The sequence below is a fragment of the Lissotriton helveticus genome, chromosome 10, assembly GCF_964261635.1.
Source record: "Lissotriton helveticus chromosome 10, aLisHel1.1, whole genome shotgun sequence".
Classification (NCBI taxonomy): Eukaryota; Metazoa; Chordata; class Amphibia; order Caudata; family Salamandridae; genus Lissotriton; species Lissotriton helveticus.
The window spans coordinates 797,948,058-797,975,676 of NC_136071.1; positions in this window are offsets into that span (position 1 = coordinate 797,948,058).

Sequence of the window (27,619 nt, forward strand, 5' to 3'; positions counted from 1 at the left end):
CGCTCCACTGCGAAAAATTTACGAAGGCCAGACGGTGAAAGGTGGTTCTGGATAAGGTCTTCAACCAGGAGATCAACCGAGTGGGGTTCTGGGTTCTCCGGCACACCAACCACGCGAACATTACAGCGACGTGCCCTGTTCTCAAAATCCTCCAAGCGCCGGGTCATGAAATCGTTCACCCTACGGAGATTGCCAATCTCCGTCTGAATATCAGAGACGTCCGTCGTGAGGCTGGAAGATTTAATATCCAACAACTTCACCTTTTCGTTCGTCTTGGAGAGATCGGCTCAAATCAAATTCACCTCAATTGCCACAGTGTCAAGTTTGTGGGCCAAAGTTTCGTACTGTTGGCCTATGGATTCCCTCATGCCAGAAATGGCGCCCATGATGTCCTGCAAGGAGGGCTCCGTCGACGCATCCAGTACTTGGTCCGACGCAGTGGGACCGGGCAGGGCAGCTCCGGGGGACCCCTTAGAGTGGGTATAACGATCCATAACATTAGATTGAACCGGACCCCCGCGCAGAGATGTCTTCGTCTTGCGCGTCTCTCGGTCCCCTCTGCCCGCCATTTTGAAGATGCGTCACGAGTAATGTCACCAGGGTCGACGGACCGGGCACCAGAAATGGAGGCCCCGGGACCAAAGGACTACAAGAGGGGTATCACCAGGATAGAGGCAGCCCACTCCAGGAACAGAGCAGCCAAGGGCCAGACAACCTACGTGTGTCCCGGCCGCAGCTCTGGCCCGACACTCTCACCAATGTCCCAGTCCGAGGCAGAAACGAAACCGAAACTTAAGAGGGGGACTCACAAGACCAATCCCCCTGCCGTTGTTGTTCAACTCCAAGACGGCCACCGAACCTCACCCAGTCCCGGGCGCACTTCGAGGGCGGAGCCCAAAAGTTCAATTGAACATAATTCAGGCACCCGATGTCCAAATCAGTTTCTGAAAGGTCCAGGTAGATCAGCCCAATGTCCTCTATATGAATCCTCGCAAAAATCAGGATTAAAGCAGGATATTAAGCCGGGAGCGGCGGGGGTCCGGGGAGCGCTGTGCTCACGCGGCCATCTCGGATGCCCGCCAAGCTCCTCCCAAGATGGCACATCTTGAATGATCAGGGACGTACTCCAGCAGTGGCCAGCTGGGCTCAGGCAGGTCCTGTTGTAGGTCCTAGCAGGTCCAAATGCAGGAGGTCAGTTGGGCAGTTGCAGGGAGGCCTTTGATGCTTGTTGTGTACCTGTATCCCACACAGGATGCCAGCTGACTCACCCTTAGAGTCACTCTGATTAGCCTGGGATGAAAGCAAATAAGTCCAATCAGTAGAACTTAAGATATTCATGTTTAAATATTATTTTACAAATAGAGGCTAAATGCACTATAAACAGTTTGATGTCTGTCTCCGTGCCCTGCCACAGCACGAAGACATCATCGATAAACCTAACCCACAACAGGACATGTTCAGTCCACTGGTCCAGGGGACCACCCCCAAGCACCCGTTCCTCCTACCAGCCGAGATATAAGTTGGCATAACTGGGGGCGAAACAGGTGCCCATCGCAGTCCCCTATTCCTGCAGAAAGAAATCATCACCAAAAAGAAAAATATTTTTAGTGAGGCACCACTCCATAAGTTCTAAAATCATACTGTTTTGGGCGGCAAACCGGGCTGGTCACCTGTTAAGGTAATATTCACTTGCTCCATCTATACGTCTAATACTGGTATGCAGAGTAGAAATATCTAATGTTAGCAGAACCATAGTTTCAGCATCCCAACGAATGTCAAAAATGCATTTAAAGAAATCAGTTGATTCTTTGATGTAGGATGGGAGTGATCTTACTATTGGATTTAGGAAGTAATCTATGTAACGTGAGGCGTTTTAAATAGACTGCCACAGGATGAAATAATGGGTCTCCCTGGTGGACTAGTGGGATTTTTATGTATCTTGGGGAGCATATAAAATACTGGGACTATCGGTTTTTCTCTTTTGATGAATTTATGTTCATCCCAGGTAAGAAGCCCTTCATCTTTCCAGGTATCTAGTCTCCCAACGAAATCTACCATTACCTTTTTATATTCTTTGGAACTGATCCTGCTATAGCAACTGCAATCCTGCAGTTGACTGAGAGCTTCTTTTTTATCCTGTTCCCTCCCCCACGGTACAATATTCCCCCCTTTGTCTGAGGGCTTTATCAGGAGTCCATCTTCATCCTGTAGTTTCTTCACTGTCTTGTGGAATAAAGCTTTCTTTGGGTCAATTTTCCGTTTTCTTTGATTTTCCACAGAGTATAGATCTTTAAGATCCCTGGTTACATTTTCTCCAAACAAATCCAAATTGTCTCTTATAGTTTGTGGTAGAAATCTGGAAGGCGCCCTAAAAGGTGTGTGATCACTCTGTTCCAAACCAGATTCAGTTCCAAATACATCTTCCCTTTCAGTCTGATTAGTATCGTCTAACAAAGTTATGTCATCTGGGGCCGGTACATCATTGACGTTTAAGAAGATTGTATTATTTGTAACCCTGGGCGAAGGACTTCGCTACGCCCACGAAGTGGGCGTAGTGTTGCCTACTTCGCCCTTTGAAAAGTAGGCGAAGCAAGCAACACTACGCCCACTCCTTGGGCGTAGCGAAGTTGCCCACCACCCGCCTCCCTCCCACCCTCCCGAACATACCTAATTTTAGTAAATGGGCACATAAAAATAAATAAAAGGCACTTACCTCGTCCGCGGCATCCCGGGGCTCCCTCTGCTCTTTCACGCTGCCGTCTGCTAACCAATGCGCATGCGGGCCGCCCGCGCATGCGTATTGGTTATCAAGACGGCGGCGTGAACGAGCAGAGGTAGCCCCGGGACGCCGCGGACAAGTTAAATGCCTTTTATTTATTTTTATGTGCCCATTTACTAAAATTAGGTATGCAGGGGAGGGGGGCATGCGGCGCGTAGTGGGGCTATGCGAAGTGCGCAGGTGGGCGTAGTTTCTCGCCCACTTTGCATAGCTTCACGTAGCCCCACTACGCACACTACGCCCAGGGTTAATTATTTGTGAGAGTATGAGTCGATTCTTCCACTTGAGAATTATTGTTGTTATGCTGTCCTGTATGCAACTTTGATAACTTAAGTTTCCGGATGTAACGATAAAGGTCCATTCCACTGATAGGATAATTATAATCATTATTGTCGCAGTAACATAGTCCTAATTTCAGTATCGTTTCTTCATCTTCTGTTATCTTCACAGAACTCAGGTTAATAATTGTTACATCATCATTGGATCTCTCAGTTATTTCTTCGTGTTCGAGCGCAACGATCTTTTTGTTTGCCAGCCTTGCGCTCCTCTTATATCCCTCGCCTCCTCTTCTTTGTCGCCTCTTACTGGGCCTCTTCCCCAGCCCCTTCCTCTGCCCATGCGATGGTCGGACTGTTGTTCCATCAGCATAAAACAGAATTCCTCTGTGACAGACAGTCTTAGATCTCTAGATCCTCTCCTACTTGGTTCATCCGATTCTTGCTCTGAACCAGTGTCTGAGCTGACTTCACTCTGCGAAGCGGTCTGCTGGTCTATTTGGCCACTATACATTTTTTGTCGCCTGGCCAAGTCGATTTTTTTTTGCAAAGGTATAGATTCGCCCGGATTCATAATCTATACGATCCCTTATGAACTTCGTGGCTTTTCTATCCTTTATGTGCTTCTCATATTTTTCCAGCTTTCCTTTCAGATCAGTTTTAAATTTACTGATTCACACCTTATCTTCATGTTTGTCAAGGATCTCAGTCAATTCTTTAATTCTTACCACCACTTCCAAACGTTCTTTTTCTGCATACTTCAATAGGATGCGTATCATATTGGTGGAGCTGGCTGCACTGTTTTCTGCCCATTCTCCAAACATCTCAATATCAGGGTTTACATATGAGGGGGTAATCATGATTCTAAGTCCACGTGGGACACGTCCCACTTGCAGATATTTACGTAGAGATGCCACTTCCTCCAACGTGAGATTTCCCTCTTCTTAAGTTTTTCATAGTTTTGTAGCTGTTTATGTAAATCTGTATTGCCAGTTGGGGCAGCCGCCCCTCTTTCCTTCTGTACAGGCTGCGCTGTCTCTTCAAAGAGCTTCAGGGCCTCTTGTTCCCTAGCTGCACATTCCTCGTCACTCATATTACTTCTGGTACCGTCCTACCGAGTTTGTATGCTTAATTATATCCGCTCAGTCACCGAACGTGGATTTGTCGTGCATGATTACCAATGCAAAAATACACAAATGTCCCCATAGGAATTGTTTCATAACTACTTATAATTTATAAATAGTCACAACAAGTGAACAAATGTCAAATACTGCATGGAAATGTCATTATGTATCGTGCTTCATTTTATTCAAAATTCAAACGGCATAATATGGCAACCAACATACTACTAACATTCTAGATCTTATTATAAGTAGTATAAAATATCTTTTGCTTAATTGTATGAATAAACAAAATATCATACAAACAAATTATTCAAAGTATGATGTGATAATTTCAAATCAACACAAAAGTTCCTTTTCTAAGCAAATCGATGTTACACGGCGACGTTTCGGTCCCGTATTGGTTTAAACATTCCCCAGGACCATCTTCAGGACGAAAAACGTTGCACATGTGTATTTCACTACATCTGAAAACATACTAAATAACCATGCATATCAGGTATCGTCTTCTCACCATAAAAGACAAAAATCACTAGAAGTGAAAATTTAGAATAGGTGGTCTGAATCCACCTCAACTAATAAACCCAATAAGAGCCCCAAGTGTTTAACAAAAGGGCCCACGCCCAGAGAACACGTAAGATAATTAAAAGTCTTACCCAATGCTTCCAGCCGGAAGTATAATATGCTATTAGCCAAGTGGACCAATATGTCCCACAATCTAGAAAAATTAAAACACCTAATATGTACATCTAATATTTACAAAGTAATTCTCCACATCAACAACAGTATCCCTACCATACTCACAAATATATAAAGCAGGTACCTTCAACAGTCAGCCCTATGTAACGAAACAAACAATGAATGCCTGTTTGTACCCAGTACCTTTCATAGTACGCTACCAATGCGCCACACAATGTACCAATCCAGCTCCCGTTACCCGTATGCAGTGACCCGCGTTTAGCTAGGAGAGACGGAGCCGCACCGACTTACCGAAACTCCGCGATCCTCCGACCTCTGGACTTCGGAAAATCAGCCGCGATCCCACTCGCTCCTTAGATTCTGGGTTTGCAGTTACGGGCAATCACAGGGGGCACGCCTGTCTCCGTTTGCTTCCAAGATACGGCGGTTTGCGCTGGCGTGCTTCCTAAGCGCTGGTGGTGCCGGTTCAGCGACGATCCGCCACGCCGCTCGATACTGGATATGAGATAACCCAACAAGCAACAGGAAATCATCCGGCACTCCAAGGTAGAAAAGCGTACTCAGTTTATATACACACACACACACACACACATATATATATGACTATTTAATGAGAGATTAATTTTTTTATATATATATATATATATATATATATATATATATATATATATATATATATATATATATATATATATATATATATATAAATATATATGAATAATTTAACTTGTACATTGCTCACCGTAGTGGCTATGTCACCTAGGAAAAGCCTCCTGGACATAAATCAATGTTAAAAGACATTTTATCATTACAACTTGCAGTATTGTTTGAAAAGAGGATTCCCAAGAGCACAATTTAGGGAACTATCTCTAATTTTTAAATTGAGGATTGCAACCATGTTGACCGATGTCTTCAAAGCAGGAACCTATGTAGTTTTATAAGAAACATTTCTCTTTGTCTGACTCCCCCCACCTCATTGCAAACAGATTCTCCTCAAATTCTTGCCCCCTAAAGCAATAACCTTAGCCTTGCTATGATTGATGTCCATTTTTATTCCTTGACTAAATTCATCCAATTTTTCTCTGGCTGCAAACACATCCCAGTAAGAGTGAAATTAACAGTATCATCTGCATACTGAAGGAAGAGGATTTTTGTGAGCCCATATTGTCTGAGTATAATGTTATCGAACCTCTACTTCACCTTATTCCTTGTGTGATGAGCTATTGAAATGCAAGCTAGAGATTCCTTTATTCCTCAATTCCTCATTTCTTTCCATAATAGATTAGTATCAACTCCATCAGAGCCTGATCAATAATCTAAGTAAAATGTGAACAGTGACATCTTCTTAACTTTTGTGTATTCATATATGATTAGGGCACTAACATTGTGTTGTCAATGTTCCTCCGTCCCTTCTCTGGGACGGAGGAGCCAGTTTTACTTCCACAACTGACTCTTGCAATTCAATCAATGGAATTTTTCCATAAAATTCAGCACCGTGTCTACTGAAGTTACCATTCAATAACTCTCAGGTTTATCGGTGTCTCTTTTTAATATTGTGGATGTAAAAGAGTGTCAAAGAACCACAAACAATGAAAAATTAGGCAATGTATTAAAATTAATTTTAACACAGCAGTTAGTAACCAATTTGATCCTTGTCCTCTGTCTGCCAGACTACTTCAATAGTTCTTATTAAGAGATGTACTGTTCAAAGGTTAGAATTAATAGTAGGCCCAGTTTCCAAAACAGGACACAATTTCACATCTAGCACTTGTGGTGAAATCACATGACATTCATAGTGGAAATGTTGTGTCTAGCGCTATATTTTTCTAAATCAATGGAGTCAGTACTCTGATATAGCATCCTGATGTTGTCCTTTCGGGACCCTTGAGTATCTATTTTAATCCTGCCCTGAGAAGGGTCACAATCTACAGAATGAACAAACATCCAAATCTGAGTAGAGTCGCCTTGCCTACAAATTTCAAATTAAATTGCCAATTAATGTTAATTATAATGCCTCCTCACTTCACAAACAAACTTCAGATAAGTTCTCTTTGAATAATCTCTTTATGGACCTTCCTTAAGCCAATTTAGCCACATCATTTTTTAGGTCTCGCCTATCCCATTCCGCAAGGAATGGATAGAGGAGAATTATAGGGTTGGATCAGGAAAGCTAAACCAGGCTGCGGTTTTCGACGAGTGCATGTGCTCCGTGCGCGTTCACATACCAACTACGTCACAAACCACCATTTGTCTCTCAGTGCCTCACACACTTCAAAGGCTCCGCTCCCCACCCTCCGCCTGCTCACTTCCCCTCCCACCTCCCACGGCCGCTCTTCCCATTCACGCGCTCGCACATCAATGGCTGCTGCTCCCCCGTCAATGCGCTCCCGTCCCGCCCCCCCCCCGCAGCAATGCCAAGAGCTTGTTTTCTGAGTTGTGAGCTGCTTTTAAACATACTGACAACACACAAAACTGGTTTATTTTATTTATTCAAGCACAACACCTCTTTTGTGCACTAGACCTTTGCTAGATATGTTTAGAACAATTGGTATTGCTGATCCCAATTAATAATCAATAATACTACAAAAACAAATAATAATACAAAACCAGCTTACTTCTCATTTTTATTAAATGTGGGCCATTGATTCTGGGCCTTTTGGTTTAGTTAATCCTCGGTATTATGAGACACTTTGGTCTCTTCTAATTTCTCTCTCGCTGTATATATACGTTTATATACATCTACGTAGCACGGTTCTTTAAGCTCACCAGCGGATACATACATAAACTTACATGTATGCAGTTCCATAATTTTAAATGTTCCAGTTTCTGCTGCAGCCCCCCCGCCCCTAACGAGCGCATTATGCAACACAGACACACAGACCAATTCAGCCTTCCATCTTTCAAATGATGGTAAATTGATTCTTATTAAATTGGGTGATTTTTAAACCTGTTATTTACAGCGCTTACAGAACGAAGTAGCGTTTTGTGAAGTGCTATATGAAAGCAAATATATAACAATTCATATATAATGAACTATGAACCCTGGGCATCCCGCTGTGTTTTTCTTGTCTGCATGTTCCTGCGGTCACCATTGTGCTGCTGTAATCGTCTAGATTAGGACACTGGCTCTGCCTAGTTTGGCAAAATGTTAAAACAAGCGCCTTGTCTGTGTGTCTGATTGTGGCGCTGCAACTGGGTGAGTCAGACTTTATAGGAAAGCTGCCATTTCCGGTCTTACAAGACACGATAATGGTCACCTTTGTTATTTCCCAAAAACAAAAGGCTACTCTTTACCGTTAAAGATAATCTTAACGGGTTCTTCTTCTTTTCAAAGTATATATTTTTTGTTCTCCTAAAAAACATGGTAACACGCGCCCTCCTGTGTCCATATAGGTTGCGTCTTTCCTGTCTCCCCTTTCATGTATTCTTCTTTTCTGCCATGCTGCCACTACCGTCTCTCTTATCATTGCCTACTCTCCTATTGTTGGCTGTCTCTAACGTGGAACACACACTTTTCATGCTTCTGAGGTCGATAACATGAGCCCCGTTGCATTGACACACACTGCCCTCACACACACAAGTTACTGTCACACACACAATGCTCTCAGACACACAGGCTGCTCACACACACAGGCACTGTTCACACACAGGCACTGTTCACACACACAGACACTTCTCACACACACACAGACGCTGCTCATACACACAGGCACTTCACACACACCGGCACTGCGCACACACACCGGCACTGCGCAAACACACAGCCAAGTCAATATTTCTTGGATTTAGTGGTACACACATCCTCGTTTTCCACCTACTCAAATATACAAACGACCATGCTCGTCGAAAAACGTCTGTTTTGCTGCGCATCAATATGAGAACGCTGGTGTTTGTTTAATTTAGTGACTGGTGACTGTTTATGCATCATTTTGTGCTTCATATAGTTCCCAAGGAGTTGTGGTTCCCTATGTGCTGTCGCCGTTGGGGTGACGGGATCTGACTATCTTGGAAATTGCTTTTGTGTGGCACGCAGGACACTCCAAAGCATCAACCCATTGCCTGTCCCGAAACAATAGATCTCTGCGCCTGCTACTGTTACGTTAGGAGCATTCTTGATCCAACCACTTGAAATTCTTTTTTTTATTGAATGTCATTCTTCAGGAAGTGACATAAAATCGTTAAAGTGCTGCTTGATTTATAAGCTGTACTCCTCCGGTCTTTGGGCCTGCCCTCTGAGGAAGGTCAGCCACGTAGAATGACAGTGTGTACATTATTAAGGGACAACACACGGCCCATGAGCTTCTGCAATCGCTTAACTAGGTTCTTGTCCTGCAGCCCAAAATCAGGCAACGCTAATTGTTTGCGTTTTTAATTATTCATCTGGGAGGAAATAAATAAATAACAAAAGCCCTCTGCTTGCATGCTACTTTCGCAGCTCCTTTGATGTGCGTCCATTTGCCACCAGCCACTTAGCCACTTTGTGTGCGCGCGCCGCCTCTGCTGCCAGGTTTCAGCACACCAGGCTGCACACCCCCTCACCCCCAGTCACTTCATCCGCGCCCACTTCACACATGCTCTGCAGGTCATAAACAGGACCATCTGCTCCACTCCCAGCGCTGCATGACCGTCTTCAAAGCAAGCTTGTAACACGCGCTGCCCTCAGACGTTCCAAGACACACACTTTTCATGCTTCTGAGGTCGATAACATGAGCCCTGTTGCATTGACACACACTGCCCTCACACACACAAGTTACTGTCACACACACAATGCTCTCAGACACACAGGCTGCTCACACACACAGGCACTGTTCACACACAAGCACTGTTCACACACAGGCACTGTTCACACACACACATACACTGCTCACACACACAGACGCTGCTCACACACACAGGCACTTCACACACACACACCGGCACTTCACACACACACCGGCACTGCGCGCACACACACAGCCAAGGGTGCCAGGGAAAACGTATAAATAGGGATGGTTTTAAAAGAAATTTGCATTTGTTGTGCCTTTCTGCCCTCTGCATCACCACATCATCACTCAGGGCTACCCCAGCATCACTCAGCACCACCATATTATCACTCAGCACCACCACATTATCAATCAGCACCACCACATTATCACTCAGCACCACCACAGCACCACTCAGCACCACCAAATTATCACTCAGCACCACCACATCATCACTCAGTGCTACCCCAGTATCACTCTGCACCACCACATTATCACTCAGCACCACCACATTATCCCTCAGCACCACCACATTATCACTCAGCACCACCACAGCACCACTCAGCACCACCACATTATCACTCAGCACCACCACATTATCACTCAGCACCACCACATTATCACTCAGCAGCACGACATCACTCAGCACCACCACAGCACCACTCAGCACCACCCCAGCATCACTCAGCACCATCCCAATATCACTCAGCACCACCACAGCACCACTCAGCACCACCACAGCACCACTCAGCACCACCACAGCACCACTCAGCACCACCACAGCATCACTCAGCGCCACCCCAGCATCAATCTGCGCAACCATTCAACAACAACTGGTTCAAATATGTTCTCTCAATGGTTCAAGCTTTATTACAAATGTCACAAAAAGATGTTAATATTTCACTTCTGTTCTTGGATTTTCGTCACAATAAAATACACTGAACATAATCTTCACAAAAGTTATTTACAAAAGTTTAAGGTATTGCCATTATAAATTACAATCACTTTTATTTAAGTATTATTTAAAAAAATTAAAAGCCATTGTTCTTTGTAATATCAATACATCTAAGTCACGTAAATACAACATATGTTGCATTACAATGCATACATGCTATAGGTGTCACATTTGCGAAAGTTATAACTATTGGCATTGTAAATGACAAAGCTATTAATTTAGCTATTTTCAAAACCAACACATAAATAAAAAAATTGTCATTTACAAGACCAATAGCTCAAACTTTCCTAATGCGAGTAAGCATGGGCGTAAAATCCGTTACGCTCGCGGATTTTTCGTATTTTCGGAAAATCCGCAATCCGCGAACTCTCGCGGATGTGGCGAGAATACGCAAATCCGCGCGAAGCGGATTTTTTGCTTGTGTTCGCACTGCTCGCGGCCCGCGGCGCGGGCAGCAACAATCTCGCACTCGCGAAAGTACAAAAATTACAAGGGGAGGGGTAAAGGAAGTGGCCCAGTCTCCAACTTCCTGTTCCTGTCCAGCAAGCTCCTCCCATAGGGGTGGGGTGAAGGAAGTGCCCCAGTCTCCAACTTCCTGTACCTGTCCAGCAAGCTCCTCCCATTGCTTAGTCCATTTCCTGGCCACTTTGATTTCGATCTTGACTGGGAAGGATTACTTTTTGTGGTTGCTGCTGGATATTTGGATTTGAGGCCTTTTGGATTACTTTTGGATTCGAAATTTGATTTCACAAAGAAGTAAGTTGATGTTGTTTGTTTGTGGTGATTTTTGTGTGTGTTGCTTTTTTTTCGACTTTTTTGGGGGGAAAATCTGCAAGTTCGCGAGCTGAGGATGTTTTTGCTTGTGTTCGCACTGCTCGTGTCCCGCGCAGCAACAATCTCGCACTCGCGAAATTGTAAAAATTACAAATCTGCACATGAATTGAAAACCACCAGGCTTAGTTATGGGTGCATGCATGATACAACTGTTTTGTTGAATTTTTTTTTTAACATGATTCTGGCCAGGGCATGGATGGCATTGGATTGTGGTGATTTTTGTGTATTTTACGACTTTTTGGGGTGGTGTTGGGGGCTTGCTATGTGGGTGGGGGCCATTTTATTGCCTGGTCCCGTGTGGGTGGGGGTCTAGGGGCCATTTTTAAGCCAGTTTGTGTGCTTTGTGCCATAGGCCTGCACCCAGTGTGCTCTGATGTCATCCATTATGCCCAGGGGGCCCAGAATCGGTCTGGTCGCGGATTTTGCTGGTTTTTCGCCACGTTCGCGCCGTGAAGTAACAATCTCGCACTCGCGAAATTGTAAAAATTGCAATTTTGCACCGGAAAACCACCAGCAGGCAGCATAAGCCTTCTGAAACTTGATGGATGGCATTGGATTGTGGTGATTTGATTTGTGTTGTGTTTTTTGACTTTTTGGAGTAGGGGTTGGGGGCTGGCTATGTTGGTGGTTGCCATTTTGAGGCATGGTCCTGGCCATGTGGATGGGGGTCAAGCGGCCATTTTGAAGGCAGGCAGTGAGCTTTGAGACATAGGCCTGCACCCATTGTGCCTTGCTTTTACCCATTGTGCCCAGGCGGAGTCAGGGGTACATGAAAGTACAACCCTCTCTGTGTGTGCTCTCTTGGATCAATGTTAAATTCCTGTTTCCCAAAAATTTAGCAAATCCTAATTTTGAAATTTCCATATTGTGTGGTGTGCACGTGTGTATTCATAAATGCCTACTTGCAAACTGTTTATTGAAGCGCTACATATGCAACATATATTTACTGATGATCCTCTGTCTTCGTTTGCTTTTAGGTGCACAAAACTCCGCATCATCGTTGAGCATCAGTTCCAGGAAGAAGTCCTGCTGCGGCCTGTTGTTCCGACATCTGAAGAAGATGGCTCCAAAAAGAGGTGCCCGTAGGTCCTCTTGCAAGAAAGATGTCTCTACTAAGGAGAAGAAGAAGCAAGTGGCACCACTTACCAAGGAGACTGGTGGCTCAACCAATAAATTTTTTGGGGAAAAACAACAAAAAAAACAAATGCCCACCATGAGTGCTGCACAGGTAGCCTGTTTAGTTGTTGAATCACCAACGACCAGTGATGTTGGTTCATCGCAAGAAAGTAGCAGCACACCATCAACACAGGTTGTAACTCATCTCACAAGTACTATTCAACAACCAAAGCCGCAACAACAACTGCATGGGCTACTAGTACAAGCAGAAGTACATGCGCAAGGAGCTGTCCGAGAAGGAGCTGTCCGAGAAGGAGCTGGCTGTGAAGGAGCTGGCTGTGAAGGAGCTGGCCGAGAAGGAGCTGGCCGAGAAGGAGCTGGCCGAGAAGGAGAAGGCCAAGAAGGAGAAGGCCGAGAAGGAGAAGGAGAAGGCCGAGAAGGAGAAGGAGAAGGCCGAGAAGGAGAAGGAGAAGGCCGAGAAGGAGAAGGCCGAGAAGGAGAGGTCCATGGAGACTTGCAAGTAGAGGTCAGTGAAGATGCCCATGTAGCGGCGCATGGAGCGGTGCAAGTGCCCACAATGGTTGTTCTTCCAGAAGTAGGGGCACAGGAGGAAATTGACTTTGGAGCCGGGGTATCATGTCAGGAAGACGAAGCCACTCCTCCTGATGATTCATTTTCTCCCAGCTCCCCAGCAAGGAAAAGATCAAGGAGGGTGTGTAGAAGTTCCTCTTCAAGCCCCGCTCCATCAGATGATGATCTGGATCTAGATTGGCAACCATCTCTGACGTCTGGGAGGGAGGCACACCATGAGCTGCGAAAGGTATCAAATGTTAAAAGGAAGGGCCCCGGAAAGCTCATACTTATGGATCCGAACGTCGGACTTGATGAAGTGGTGCATTCTGATGTTGTTGAACAGGATGACAGCAATGACCTAGTCATCACACATGTCAGTCCAGCCACACCGGCCATGCAGCAAACAGACATTTATACCCTATCCCGACGTCATGCTGAGCGTGACCCTGGCGACGTGCCACTGGTAGCACCACCAACGCAGTCAAGTAGTACAACAAGTTCAACAAAACCTACAGCTCCCATATTTTCTCCCCAGAGGGGGACTCCATCCAGCTCGACTCCCTCAAGTAAGGTTGCTGCAATAATTGCACAACCCAGTAGATGTCTGCAAGGCTCATCCACCACTGCTTCATCTGGCATTGGCAGCAGTATCACCTCGTGCGGCAAAACCAGAAGTTTCCAGTCCCCAGTTTGGAACTTTTTTAGTGTCCATGAAAAGTATGATAACATAGCCGTTTGTTGCATTTTTAAGACTAGCGTTAGCCGTGGTAAGACTGGTACCAACTATGGAACCGGAGGCCAGATAGGTCATCTTGAAAGAAAGCACGCTGTCGAATGGTTTCCGCATCTAGCAAACATCAAGGGAAAGCGATCCCAAAGCGCAAGTGGCCAAAATATACCCATACTAGGTGTTTCATCTGAAGATGACGGGGAGGTAGAAGAAGCGTCAGACATGTGTCCGGTTGCACCCAGTACCCCTGGCAGCACCACACCCTCCGGAACACATAGGAGGCACACTGAGAGTCTGGGAGACACACCAATGCGGAAAATGTCAACACTGAGCAGAAGTGGGTCGAAGAAGGCATCAGCATCATCCCGTAAATTTGTCCAGCACACCATTTCAGCCATGTTCTCCTCAGATGTGCAATTTCAACGCAACCACCCAACTGTACGCCTGTATAACACTAAGCTGGCAAAAATGCTAGCGGTGGACCTTCTCCCTTTTTCGTTTGTCGAAGGTGTGGGTTTCCTTGAACTCGTGGCAACATTGGCCCCTAAATGGAAGGTTCCTAGCCGGTTCTATTTTGCCAGGGTTGCTGTTCCAGCACTACATAAAGAGGTGCTTGAGTTGGTGGGGGCAGCTTTGAAGAAGAGTGCTGTTCACACTATACACCTGACAACAGACATGTGGACCAGTTGCCAAGCCCTTGATTACATGTGCATCACTGCACACTGGGTCTCTTTTTCAGGGGTTATAAAACAGATAAATGCAGGTGGTGACTTGGTCGAGATTTTTAAGGGTGCTCGTAAACATGCAACATTAGCCATGTTTGGCATGGAGAAAAGTCATACTGCAGTCAACATTTTGGCTGACTTTAACAAAAAGGTCTCGCAATGGCTGCCCCCAAGAAAATGCAAGGTTGGTTATGTTTCTACAGATAATGGCAGCAATGTAGTTAGGGCCATGGAGGACGGTTTCTATTTCAGAGTGCCGTGTTTGGCGCACTGTATCAACCTTGTTGTGCAAAATTTTTTGAAAAAAGAATTTGCAGTCGACAAAACACTGACCATCTGCAGATGAATATGCACACATTTCAACCACTCTTTTAAGGCCCGGAAGGAGCTGAGGCGCAAGCAAAATGAACGTAGAATGCCAGTGAAAGCACTTATCCAGGAGGTGGCAACACGTTGGAACTCAACCTTCTACATGCTTGAGCGTCTGCATGAGCTGTTTCCAGTAGTCAATGAGTATTTCTACAACCTGGGTGGTGATACAACAGAAATGATGCTAGCGGTGGAGCAATGGCAGCTAGTTAAAAGCCTGACAGACATGCTTCGTCCTTTTGAGGTCTTCACGCGTGACGTCAGCAGGGAGGACTGTTCTTTGAGCAAAGCTATCCCATTGTTGCTGAAGCTCGAGCACCAAGTCAAGGTGGTGTCTTCACAATTAAAGGATGTTGGAAAGAACGAAGCACATGAGTTGGCGCAGAGATTATTACAACGCCTAGTTAGCAATAAACGGCTTGTAAATATCAAGAAACAACAGCACTACATTTGTGCTACTATTCTGGATCCACGTTACAAAAAGCCATTGTTTGGCAAAGTAATAATTCCTTTTGAAACATCGGATGTTACAGAGTACAAAGGTTGGCTAGCTCAGTCAGCCATTCGTTTTGAAAGAGAACGGAAGGAAACTGTAGGAGAAGACAGTACTACTAGTGAATCAGAAGGCCATCAGGCGTCCCAAAAAAGCACTTCTGCATCTGTGCCTCTGGCAGAAGTGAGTGACTTTTCCTCTGAGCCGTTAACCACACCAGCAACCGTATCATCTGCACCAGGCCCAGGCGATATGTCTGAAGCGGGTTGGCTAAGTGAGATAGGGTTTCCTTGTCCCAGAAAAGAGAACAGAAGTGCAAAGTATAGGAATGCGGGAGGACATTCTTTCAATGGTGCAGGCCTATCTGGATGACTCAACAGAGGTCAATATTACTGAGGACCCATTGGCGTATTGGCATGGGAAAAGAAAAATATGGCGAGAGCTCACCAACCTGGCTATCAATTACTTGTCTTGCCCACTCGCAAGCGTGTCCTCAGAACGTGTTTTTAGTTCTGCTGGTGGCATTGTGACTTCCAAAAGGTCCCGCCTCTTGCCCGCAAATGTGGAGCGGCTCACCTTGATAAAGATGAACCAGCACTTCATACGACCAGATTACAGAGTACGAGAATCCACGCAGGAAGAAGAGGACACCGACCTACCTGAAGAAAGTTCTCCTCAGTTACCAGAAGTAACCCCGACTGATGATTTAGCAGAGTATGAGGACGAGTTCTGCTTCCCTGACAGCGAGTTCTGAAAATGAGTCAATCATTCATTCATTAATTGTAAATTTAGTCCTCCTTATTCACTTTTATTCCTGTGTGTCTGTCTTTCTTTAGCAAGTGCTTCATCACATTCCCAACAAAACTGTAATCAACCAATAAAACAACAAGCCCATCAACAGAACTGTCTTGATTTTGATGCCGCAGCATTCCTCAGGTTCACAACAGTTAGTTGACAAGAACTCAGTCCTGGTCGTCTATCCTGAGTCCTCCTCCTCCAGACTCACCCTATCCATTACCCATAATGCTGATGCCTGGATTCTGCACAATGAAGAAACTTACGTTGACGAGTCCCCTAACGCCTTAGGACACTGTGAATTCCAGGTGGAGCCAGCCCTCCAACACAAATTACAGGTAAGGTAAGCGTTTGGATGGGAGGTAGTATAATGGAGTATTCGGAGAGGCGAGAGAGTGACAGTGGTACTAACAGTAAAGTCCTAGGGCTCTTGAATTAACAAACTCTGTGACAGGCATTTACTTTGGAAAACATTTGGCTATTACACGTGAACGTTTAGGCGTTATTATTGCTCGCTTGCCTGTCTCAGGGGTGCTGTCTGTGGGGCTTCTAGGTTTTTGGGTTGTGTGAGCACCGCTGCCACATTTTTAATGTTGATTGCTTTTGTTTTGCAGAGAATCCACGCCGGGAAACTCCAGTTGGGGCCCTGCTGTAGAACGCCTTAGGACACTCTGAATTCCAGGTGGAGCCAGCCCTCAAACACAAATTACAGGTAAGGTAAGCGTTTGGATGGGAGGTAGTATAATGGAGTATTCGGAGAGGCGAGAGAGTGACAGTGGTACTAGCAGTAAAGTCCTAGGGCTCTTGAATTAACAAACTCTGTGACAGGCATTTACTTTGGAAAACATTTGGCCTATTACACGTGAACGTTTAGGCGTTATTATTGCTCGCTTGCCTGTCTCAGGGGTGCTGTCTGTGGGGCTTCTAGGTTTTTGGGTTGTGTGAGCACTGCTGCCACATTTCTAATGTTGACTGCTTTTGTTTTGCAGAAAATCCACGCCGGGAAACTCCAGTTGGGGCCCTGCTGCAGAACGCCTTAGGACACTGTGAATTCCAGGTGGAGCCAGCCCTCAAACACAAATTACAGGTAAGGTAAGCGTTTGGATGGGAGGTAGTATAATGGAGTATTCGGAGAGGCGAGAGAGTGACAGTGGTACTAGCAGTAAAGTCCTAGGGCTCTTGAATTAACAAACTCTGTGACAGGCATTTACTTTGGAAAACATTTGGCCTATTACACGTGAACGTTTAGGCGTTATTATTGCTCGCTTGCCTGTCTCAGGGGTGCTGTCTGTGGGGCTTCTAGGTTTTTGGGTTGTGTGAGCACCGCTGCCACATTTCTAATGTTGATTGCTTTTGTTTTGCAGAAAATTCACGCCGGGAAACTCCAGTTGGGGCCCTACTGCAGAACGCCTTAGGACACTGTGAATTCCAGGTGGAGCCAGCCCTCAAACACAAATTACAGGTAAGGTAAGCGTTTGGATGGGAGGTAGTATAATGGAGTATTCGGAGAGGCGAGAGAGTGACAGTGGTACTAGCAGTAAAGTCCTAGGGCTCTTGAATTAACAAACTCTGTGACAGGCATTTACTTTGGAAAACATTTGGCCTATTACACGTGAACGTTTAGGCGTTATTATTGCTCGCTTGCCTGTCTCAGGGGTGCTGTCTGTGGGGCTTCTAGGTTTTTGGGTTGTGTGAGCACCGCTGCCACATTTCTAATGTTGATTGCTTTTGTTTTGCAGAAAATCCACGCCGGGAAACTCCAGTTGGGGCCCTGCTGCAGAACACCTTAGGACACTGTGAATTCCAGGTGGAGCCAGCCCTCAAACACAAATTACAGGTAAGGTAAGCGTTTGGATGGGAGGTAGTATAATGGAGTATTCGGAGAGGCGAGAGAGTGACAGTGGTACTAGCAGTAAAGTCCTAGGGCTCTTGAATTAACAAACTCTGTGACAGGCATTTACTTTGGAAAACATTTGGCCTATTACACGTGAACGTTTAGGCGTTATTATTGCTCGCTTGCCTGTCTCAGGGGTGCTGTCTGTGGGGCTTCTAGGTTTTTGGGTTGTGTGAGCACCGCTGCCACATTTCTAATGTTGATTGCTTTTGTTTTGCAGAAAATCCACGCCGGGAAACTCCAGTTGGGGCCCTGCTGCAGAACGCCTTAGGACACTGTGAATTCCAGGTGGAGCCAGCCCTCAAACACAAATTACAGGTAAGGTAAGCGTTTGGATGGGAGGTAGTATAATGGAGTATTCGGAGAGGCGAGAGAGTGACAGTGGTACTAGCAGTAAAGTCCTAGGGCTCTTGAATTAACAAACTCTGTGACAGGCATTTACTTTGGAAAACATTTGGCCTATTACACGTGAACGTTTAGGCGTTATTATTGCTCGCTTGCCTGTCTCAGGGGTGCTGTCTGTGGGGCTTCTAGGTTTTTGGGTTGTGTGAGCACCGCTGCCACATTTCTAATGTTGATTGCTTTTGTTTTGCAGAAAATCCACGCCGGGAAACTCCAGTTGGGGCCCTGCTGCAGAACGCCTTAGGACACTGTGAATTCCAGGTGGAGCCAGCCCTCAAACACAAATTACAGGTAAGGTAAGCGTTTGGATGGGAGATAGTATAATGGAGTATTCGGAGAGGCGAAAGAGTGACAGTGGTACTAGCAGTAAAGTCCTAGGGCTCTTGAATTAACAAATTCTGTGACAGGCATTTACTTTGGAAAACATTTGGCCTATTACACGTGAACCAACACGATGACAGTGTTCAGTAAAACGAACTTACTGCAAAACCACCACCCACCAGGCTCAAAAGTAGTAAAAAACAGGTATGCTCAGATAAAGTTTGAAAAAGTATATTTATATCCCTAACAAAATAATCTCCCGCAAGACCCTCCCTAACCCCAAATAAATAGTCCATCAAAAATCCCCAAAAAACCCAACTCCCAATTCCCACCCCCCAAAAGTCTCTAAAAAAGGGCCAAGGGACACTCTACGGATGCAGGTTGTTCACTTTGGCCTCCAGGGCATCATGCCTTAGGGCCAGGGCATCGTACTCCTCCCGGAGCATGACGTGATCTAAACGGAGGCCCTCCATCACCTTTTGGTACTCTTGCCATTTCTTGACCTCCGCCTCCAGGTTGGACACTCTGCGGAGTGCACGGCGCAAACGAGCCTTTACAGTACTGTGAGGAGGTGCAGCCTTTGCTGCTCGGCGGTGGCGTCTTCCAGCACGGCTCTGGTTGGCTGGTGCACTGCGCTTAGCGGCAGAACGTGGGGTCACGGAGGAGGATGCAGAAGATGTTACATTTGATGCACTTGAGTGCGTGTCGTCCCCCTCCATTTCCACCAGCCGGCGATATTGCGCAACAGTGGCATCCAGCCTCCGTTGCCGGGCCAGTACAGCCAGCATACTCCTGCTCGGTTTTGCAGTTTTAGTATTACCAACTATATGAAGAAAGAAAGACATAATCTGTAACCAATGCTCTTTAAAAATATGATTAACACAAAATGATTCAGCAGGAAGTTGTGTCACAGTACAACTAGCAACTAGCCAGCGCAGTACAAATCTATTCAGGCCAGTATCTTGGGCGTCTGCATGGAGGGGCAAGGTGGGGCGCTTATGGTTTGGTGCTCTTTCATATGAAAGAGATCTGGCAGAAGTGAGTGACTTTTCCTCTGAGCCGTTAACCACACCAGCAACCGTATCATCTGCACCAGGCCCAGGCGATATGTCTGTTTCCCTCTCTCTCTCTCTCTCTCTGTCTCCCTCTTTCTGTCTCCCTGTGTCTCCCTCTACCTCGCTGTCTCTCTCTCTCTGTCTCCCTCCCTCACCCTCCCTCTGGCTCCCTCCCTCTCTCTCTCTCTCCTTCTGTCTTCCTCTCTCTCTGCCTCTATCTGTCTGTCGGTCCCAGCCTGCTGTAATTACCATATTGTAATTTGTCACTGGGCCAGCACTGGATACACATCATATGCTATCTAAGAGTCAGATAGTACCATGATCCAGCTTACCTGTACTCGCCACCACCACTGCCTGCTTCCTCACAGTCTGATTGTCCTCTGGCGCCGCATCCTCCACAGAGTAGTCCTCAGACTCGGAGTCGATCACGATCACGTCCGAGCTGGCCCCGCCACCAGATGTTCCACCTAAAAAATATATTTAAGACTGTTAGATTACACCACTCACTAGTATTTGGTTTAGGAATGAAGAAATTTGAAAACAACAGAAAAAATAATTGACTGTCTACTCTAGTCTAAAGTAAAAATGTCCCTCCTTCCAGGGAAGGCTGTTGTCTTGCTGCTTTTTTTTGTCACAATTGATGAATGCTTGCTTAATTTTAACACACATCATTTTTCTCTGAACAGACAGACGCTGGACTTCTACAGACAAGAGCAACATCAACTAAACCAGGTGAAAGCTCGGCTCGACCACAAGAAATGTGTTACATTACTCATCAATTCAGCACCAAGCACTTTTCCTTTTCCAGCTAACTTTATTTTAATATATGTGTTTACTTTTACTTTTACTAAAGCTTTCAAACTTGAATAGACTCTGTGGTTTTTGGTCCTCCAGACTAGAGTGACTGAGCGAAAGGTTTTGTAATTTTTGCAAGGAGGAGTCCGTGCCGCTGACACTACCAGGTTTATACAGTGTGCCAAACACACCACTCTGAAATATTATGACTCTGGTCTTTGGTGTCCATAGTTTGGTTTGTGGAGAATTGTCCCTGCAACAGTAGTATTATTGATTTTGCTCCTATCTAAACACTGTTTCGAAAAAATTAAATTAGGAACGCTTGGACAACAATAGGTCCTCTATATTTAAATGAAAACTTACTGGGGCCAGCAAAGGAGCACTAGCCGCCCTGGCCTGCATCCTCCTCCTTTGGAGCCACTGCATCCACTGTTTCTGTCCGCTTGCCCCTGGGCGGACCTGACGTACAACATGAAAGAAAGAACAGAAAAAATTGATGATTGCTGCTTGTCGATGTCCTTGTCAACCAAATCAAACATTTAGAAAGAACAAGAACCAACTATTTCAGCCAAAAAGAGGGCTACAAAGGAAGGACTGCACCTGAGCCTCTACTCTAGGGGCAGATTTACAAGCCCCTTGCAGCTCTTTTGCTCCGTTCTTGCGTCACTTTTGTGACGCAGCGCCAAAACAAGAGAGGCGCCATGGTGTGGCGTATATTAACAACGTGACGCATATGGGAGATGCATCCCATTCTGAAGCCCTGCGCCATAAGGGAGCGTTCCAGCGCAAGGGAGGGCGTTCCTGCGCAGGAACGCATGCTAAAAGTGGGTATGGGGAATAGATAAAATTTCAATCAGTCATTTAGGACAATGATGCATCACTGAAACCCTGCGCCTGCATGAAGCAGACTTACGGCTTGACGCAGCATTGCTGGAGCTGCGCCATCGTTGCAACGCAACTCCATCAATGAGCCGCCTTTACGGCACCGATGCGTAACGCTTCGGTGACGTTTTGGCACCATGGCGTGCCGCATTGAAAATACGGCGCACCATGGGTGGTGCTGGCATGCCTCACACTTTGCAGGGATGCGCAGGTAATTGCTAATCTGACACTTAGGGGCATACTTACGAGTTCTGAGCTGGACACCTCCAGATGTGCACCAGAACAAATGCGTAACGCAAAACTAACCTTGCGTCACGGCAGATGCGCCGCAATTACAATGCGGCAAACCCTGGCGCAAGGGTAGGCAGATGCGTGACGCATCTCGTGACGAAAGAGGGGTGCATCTCTAGAGTCGCGTCGCAGGCGCGATGCAACTCTAGCAATGCTCAGGGCTGCCCAATACTCAACATACCGCATCAGTCCTTACACCTGCTTCAAGCAAGCAGGCATAAAGAATTGACGTAGCAGCGTCGCGGAAGTGCCTACGTTAAATCTTGTAGATTTCACGCAGGCACTTTTGCGAGGCGCACATCTGCCTGACCGCCACCCCTCCCCCTGCGTGGGAACGCTCCCATTGTGGCGCAGGCCCAGGTCTTAACGTGGCGCATCTCCCTAGATGCATCACGTTGTACATGACTCGCAGGGATGCGCCACGTTTACGTCGCTGTGCCTCAGGTAAGGCAGCGTAAACGTGGCGCAAGGGGCTTGTAAATCTGCCCCTTTGTGTCTAGCATTACGCAGTTCTGTAAAGTACACTCATACATTACTCAGCCCAAATAAATGAACACAAAATAGAAAACAAATAAGCAGTGGCACCGCCACAGAGAAGGAGAGCAGTGCACCTGAAATGCACAGAAGATGTTGAAATATTAATTTACCTCTCCTATCAATGTAATCAGCAGCATTATTGCTCTTTGTAAAAAAGTTAAAGCAAACATTTGCAATATTATATAACACACAGAGCAGGAGAAAAAACAGAGTAGTGACGAGCGATGAAAAAATTGCTACTACTACTCACCAAGCCCGGGGACCTTCACTCCCAGCAGGTCGAGCAGGTCGTGCTCCCGGTCCAGGATATCGGTCCAGCGGTGGGTCACCTGATTATAGGTGCGCTGGACCCCCGTGATGTTAAAAAGGGCCCGGCACACCTGCCCCCACCGCTTCCGACGCTCCTGGCTGTTGGTGTAACCGGCAGCGATCCTGCCACCTGCCGCGATGGTCCTGGGGAGACGGCGCTGCACATAATAAACCAGTGAGCCCACCTCCTCAGGGCTGAAGATCTCCCGGGGCACCACCATTTCCGCCCTCAAGCGGCCACACGGGAGACGGGCACGGGCTGCGGTGTCCGTCTAGGCCAGCTTGACAGCTGTCTTACTCTTAGTCTTCACCATGTTCTGGGCAGGTAAGGAGATAAAATGAAAAAGAATAAGAGTAGAGAAGAAGGAAATAAAAGTTTAAAAAAGTAGTTGAAAAGTAAACAAAAGTAGACTAAAACACAAAAATATAGACCTAGAAAACAAGAGGGATAGAAAAAAAGTTTAATAGATCAAAAAAAAAAAAAACAAGCAAAGGATGGCAGAGATATACAGAGGATAGAAACACCATGCCCAGACACATAGGAATGAATGAAAAACAAGATGGCCGCCCGAACACGTGCGTGTAAGTAAGTTCGCACGCGATTTCTCTCGCGAACTCGTGCGAACTTGTATTCGCTAGGCGATCATCGCGCGAGATTACACATAGCGGGCGGAAACGGAAATACGTCACGCAAACAAAATGGCGGCGCCCGTACTCAACCTTGGGGTAACTCGCACGAGTTTGCGGCTTACACGATCGATTTCGCACGACGTCGCGCCTGGCGAATAGGGCGAAATTACCGAAAAACGAGTTTTGCAAAAGCAAAACCAACGAGCAGGTGCAAAAGTTCGAGCTCATCATTTGTAACCATTTCCCTGTAGTGCTTCCTGAAGGGGCCCTCCAGAATCCGGTTGCCTACTTGCAACTATTGTGTGACCCTGCTCTGACAGTCACAGAATAGTTACAAGTATGCCATTGCATCCTGTTAAAAAAAATTTACAATGCAACAAAAAGGAAAGGGAGCAGACAAGCAGGTGCCAGCCTTCATTAATGTCAGTTGAGGCAGGGCAGGTGTTGCGGTTTGCATAACTTAAAGCACTTAGCAGGTGTGCTTTGCTTTGCCTCAATAATGTACACTCACTGGTCAATCAGAGGGTGTTGTGATGACACCGAGGGTGGCATGGGTGTGCCAGCCAGAGGGTGGCATGGGTGAACCAGAGTGCCAGTGTTGACAGAGGATGGCAGTGCTTTGCTTTGCCCCAATAATGTACACTGGTGAACCAGAGGGTGCTGTGATGACACAGAGGGTGACATGGGTGAGCCAGAGGGTGGCATGGGTGACCAAAGAGAGTGCCAGTGGTGACAGAGGGTGGCAGTGATGAAGAAAGCCTTGCAAACAGGCTGGGCACGTAGAAACAACAAGTTCGCAAAACTGGCGACCCGACAAGTAAGTTCGCAATTTGCGAAATTGTACAAAACCCTCGCGAACTTGCAGAAACCCGTGCGAACACACCCCCCCCCAAAAAATACGCAAATCCGCGGAATTTGCGGATTTTCGCAATCCGCAAATACGCAAATTCACGGATTGCGAATCCGCAAAATCCGCCCATGCTTAAATGCGAGACCTATTGCATTTCAAATGCTTGTTATTCAGGGCAGACCATTCAAATTTTTAAAACTCCTTGATAATGAGGGGCTACAACTTCAATATTTGGCTTCAAAGTCTGCCCTATTAAGCTTCTTATTGGTCAACCTTTTGTGAAAATTCACCACTAATAAGTAGGGGAAGGCGAAATATTCCAGTCCGCCGGTGGAAGTAGCAAAATTTTGGTGACTCCACATTACTCTCGTTACGTGGACTTCTGGCTAAATTCTTCAAATTGACATATGGTAGAATTTTTTCTCACGCATTGCTCCAGGTCGGTAAGTTGATGAGTAAGAGTGAAATTTGACATCCCTTAGCATGATTTCCGGCCGCAACAAGGACATCTTGAAAGATTTTTCTAACGCGGGCGATCGCGACCTTACGTGGTCAGAAGGCTGCCACTTGAGTACAAAATCTACTTGAGTGGCAGCAAAATCAATTCAAGTAGCTGCGCCCCATAAACACAGGTAAAATAACAATATGCAAAAAGATAACTAAAAGGTGATGTATTCATTTGAATACAAGGAAAAGAATGCTTGCAAATACATTGTTTGTGGATGCATCTCCTGCCTTCCTCTCCCAACAAAAGGAAGTAGTGGTGTATTTGCTGAGACTAAGGGGCCCATTAGGATCAAAGGCGGATCGCCACAGCCCGCATGGCGGTGGCGATCCGCCCGTGATCCTACCCCGCCTGTCACCCAATTCCCCCCTACCATATTACTATGGCGGGGGGACCGCGGCAGACGGAAAGACCGTCTGCCGCTTTTACGCCCGGTTAACAGTTGACTGGGCGGAAAAGGGCTTAATATGGTGGCGGTGTCTGTTAGACACCGCCATCCATATTACTATGCAGGCGGGGATATGCCTTTCTGTGGCGACAACGCCGCCACGGAAAGGCATGCGGTGTTAAACATTGGGGGCCCTTTTCGGGCCCCCAGGGACTCTGGGGGGTGCAGACCAGCAGTTCCATGCAGAACATGGCAGGCACCGTGCGGTGCCTGCCATGTTGTGCATGTAAGTGCACAACATGCCTTCCTGGCATTGTGGCGGGTTGTGCTGAGTACACCGCCCGCCACAATCACAGGAATACAGGATGCTTCCGCCACTGTGGAGGGCGCATCCTAATTTCCCCCACGGGACCCCCGCCCTTATGGCGGGCGGTCCCTTTTACCAACAGGGTGTCTGGCGGACAAAGTCCGCCCACCATCCTAATGACCCCCTAATTTATCAAATATGTGAGCCTCTTGTGGAATATTTCCTTGAAAAGAAATTGACAACCCATATCTGTGTCGATTGTGCCCAGTCCCAAAGACTTACCACACCTTTGGGTAATATAGCAAATCGATATTTATGTACTTGGCATACCACTCAATTTATGCAGCTGGTGCAAAATGTTACTCTGCTTTGACTGAAGTACGACACTTGTAATGTAATGTAAAGTAATGACAGCTGAAAGTAATTCCAGACTTATCCATTTCCCAGCATATTCCTGATAAATTGAAGTTACATAGTCTCAAACGTCACTATTGTTTTTACGTCTGTTCTTTGCCTCCATGGTTTCAGATTCTTGTAATTGAAGAATTGTTGTATCGCCACCTCAGCATAATATCTTGTTGTCAAAACAGATTAATGTTATTTTCATAATATTGTTGAAACATGCATTCCTAGTCCTGTTAGCATTCCATGTGCCTATAAACCTTGTGGCCTAATCTATTTGTCATGCCTAATGTCATGCTCCATCTACATTTTACTTGTGTTACTGCTGAAAATATATGCAGATAATATCTGAGCTGTCAGTGGCTTTGCTGTCTCCTTCTCACTTTGCTCTGAAACATAATAGCACTTGTGTCTCTGAAACTAACTGAAAACATATTTTGCTCATCACAGTGACAAGTGTATATAGATCTGCTTTCCTTCCAAAGGTATGCAAAAATAAAATCACGGAAATTATTTGGGAACCTGGAGCATTAATGAAAGTCGAACAATGTCTATGCACAAGCCCTTAGGAAGGCTTCAAGAAACCTTTGCAAAGATGTGTTTATGCTTCACCAAATTCACTATTTTCTCGCCAGTGCAGAAAAGAATAAAAATAGCTGCTAATAAATCTGAATTTGAATAATGAATATTTACTTTCAGTACATTTCTTTGGTGTAACACCCAGTACAAACCCTGCTTAAAAACTCGATCCCAAATAAATTAGCAATTTATTGTGGGTTTGAACTTTTCATGTATTATTTTATCCTAGAAACAAATTATTACCCATGGTAAGAACATATTCAAATATACTTTGTTTTTCAAATGATTGATTCAAAATCAACTACTGGGAGACTACTGTGAGTATTGTGAAGACCCAAACAAATGTGACCACAGAATATGTGCTCACAACACTTACGACAGAAAAAACCTCAGACACCTTAAAAACATGAATCATAGCAGTACTTAATTTGTAAAAAGAGTAATTGCAGTGGCCCAAACTTTTGGTCAATTCACAAACTGCATTTTGTAGGACCCAAAGTAGTTCTACAGTAGTACTACTTACTTACTACAAGATGCAATTCACAAACCTATGAGTGTAAATCTCCTCCTTCAACTCTCCTATGTTGTGCATGGGATGATCCTCACACATGTAAGTTTACTACTTAGGCCTTCATTACGATGACGGTCGGAAAGCCTTTCTGAGCCTCACTGCAGTTTCAGTTTCCACCGCCACACTACAATGCAAGCGGTCCAAAATTAAACCGGCGATCATTCCGGCTGGATTCCGACGGTTTTAAGGAGCCCGGCATGTAATACTTATGGATGGTGTTTCTGTTGTAGGGATTACAATGTTGGTTTCTGACAGGCTTTCTATGTCAGGCTTTCCGACATGGAAAGCCTGTCAGAAAGCAACATTGCGGGCCCCTAGCAGGGCCCCCTTCACCCTGCGGCCTCCGTTTGGGGGCCGAGGGGACACCTATGGTGCCCTCCTGTTAATCCCTGCAAAGCGCAGCAGGCACAATGAGGTGCCTGCCATGCGGTGTAGGGATGAACAGATTCTCCCATTTGTCTATGGGAGCTTGTGGAACGGCCGGTTTACAGCCATAGCACAAGCTCCCTTGTAATTGTGGTGTTGGGACCGCTGACCAGAGATTGGTCGGTTCCGAGGCTGCAACAGTGTCGGGTGCTCGTAAATCCGCCCAACATACTAACTAGGCCCTTAGTAGTAAATGTGGGAGGGGCCTGTGGGAGTGGCTGGAAAAGGGGCATACTTACTACTAAATCAGAGAGGTTTAAGGAGGAGTA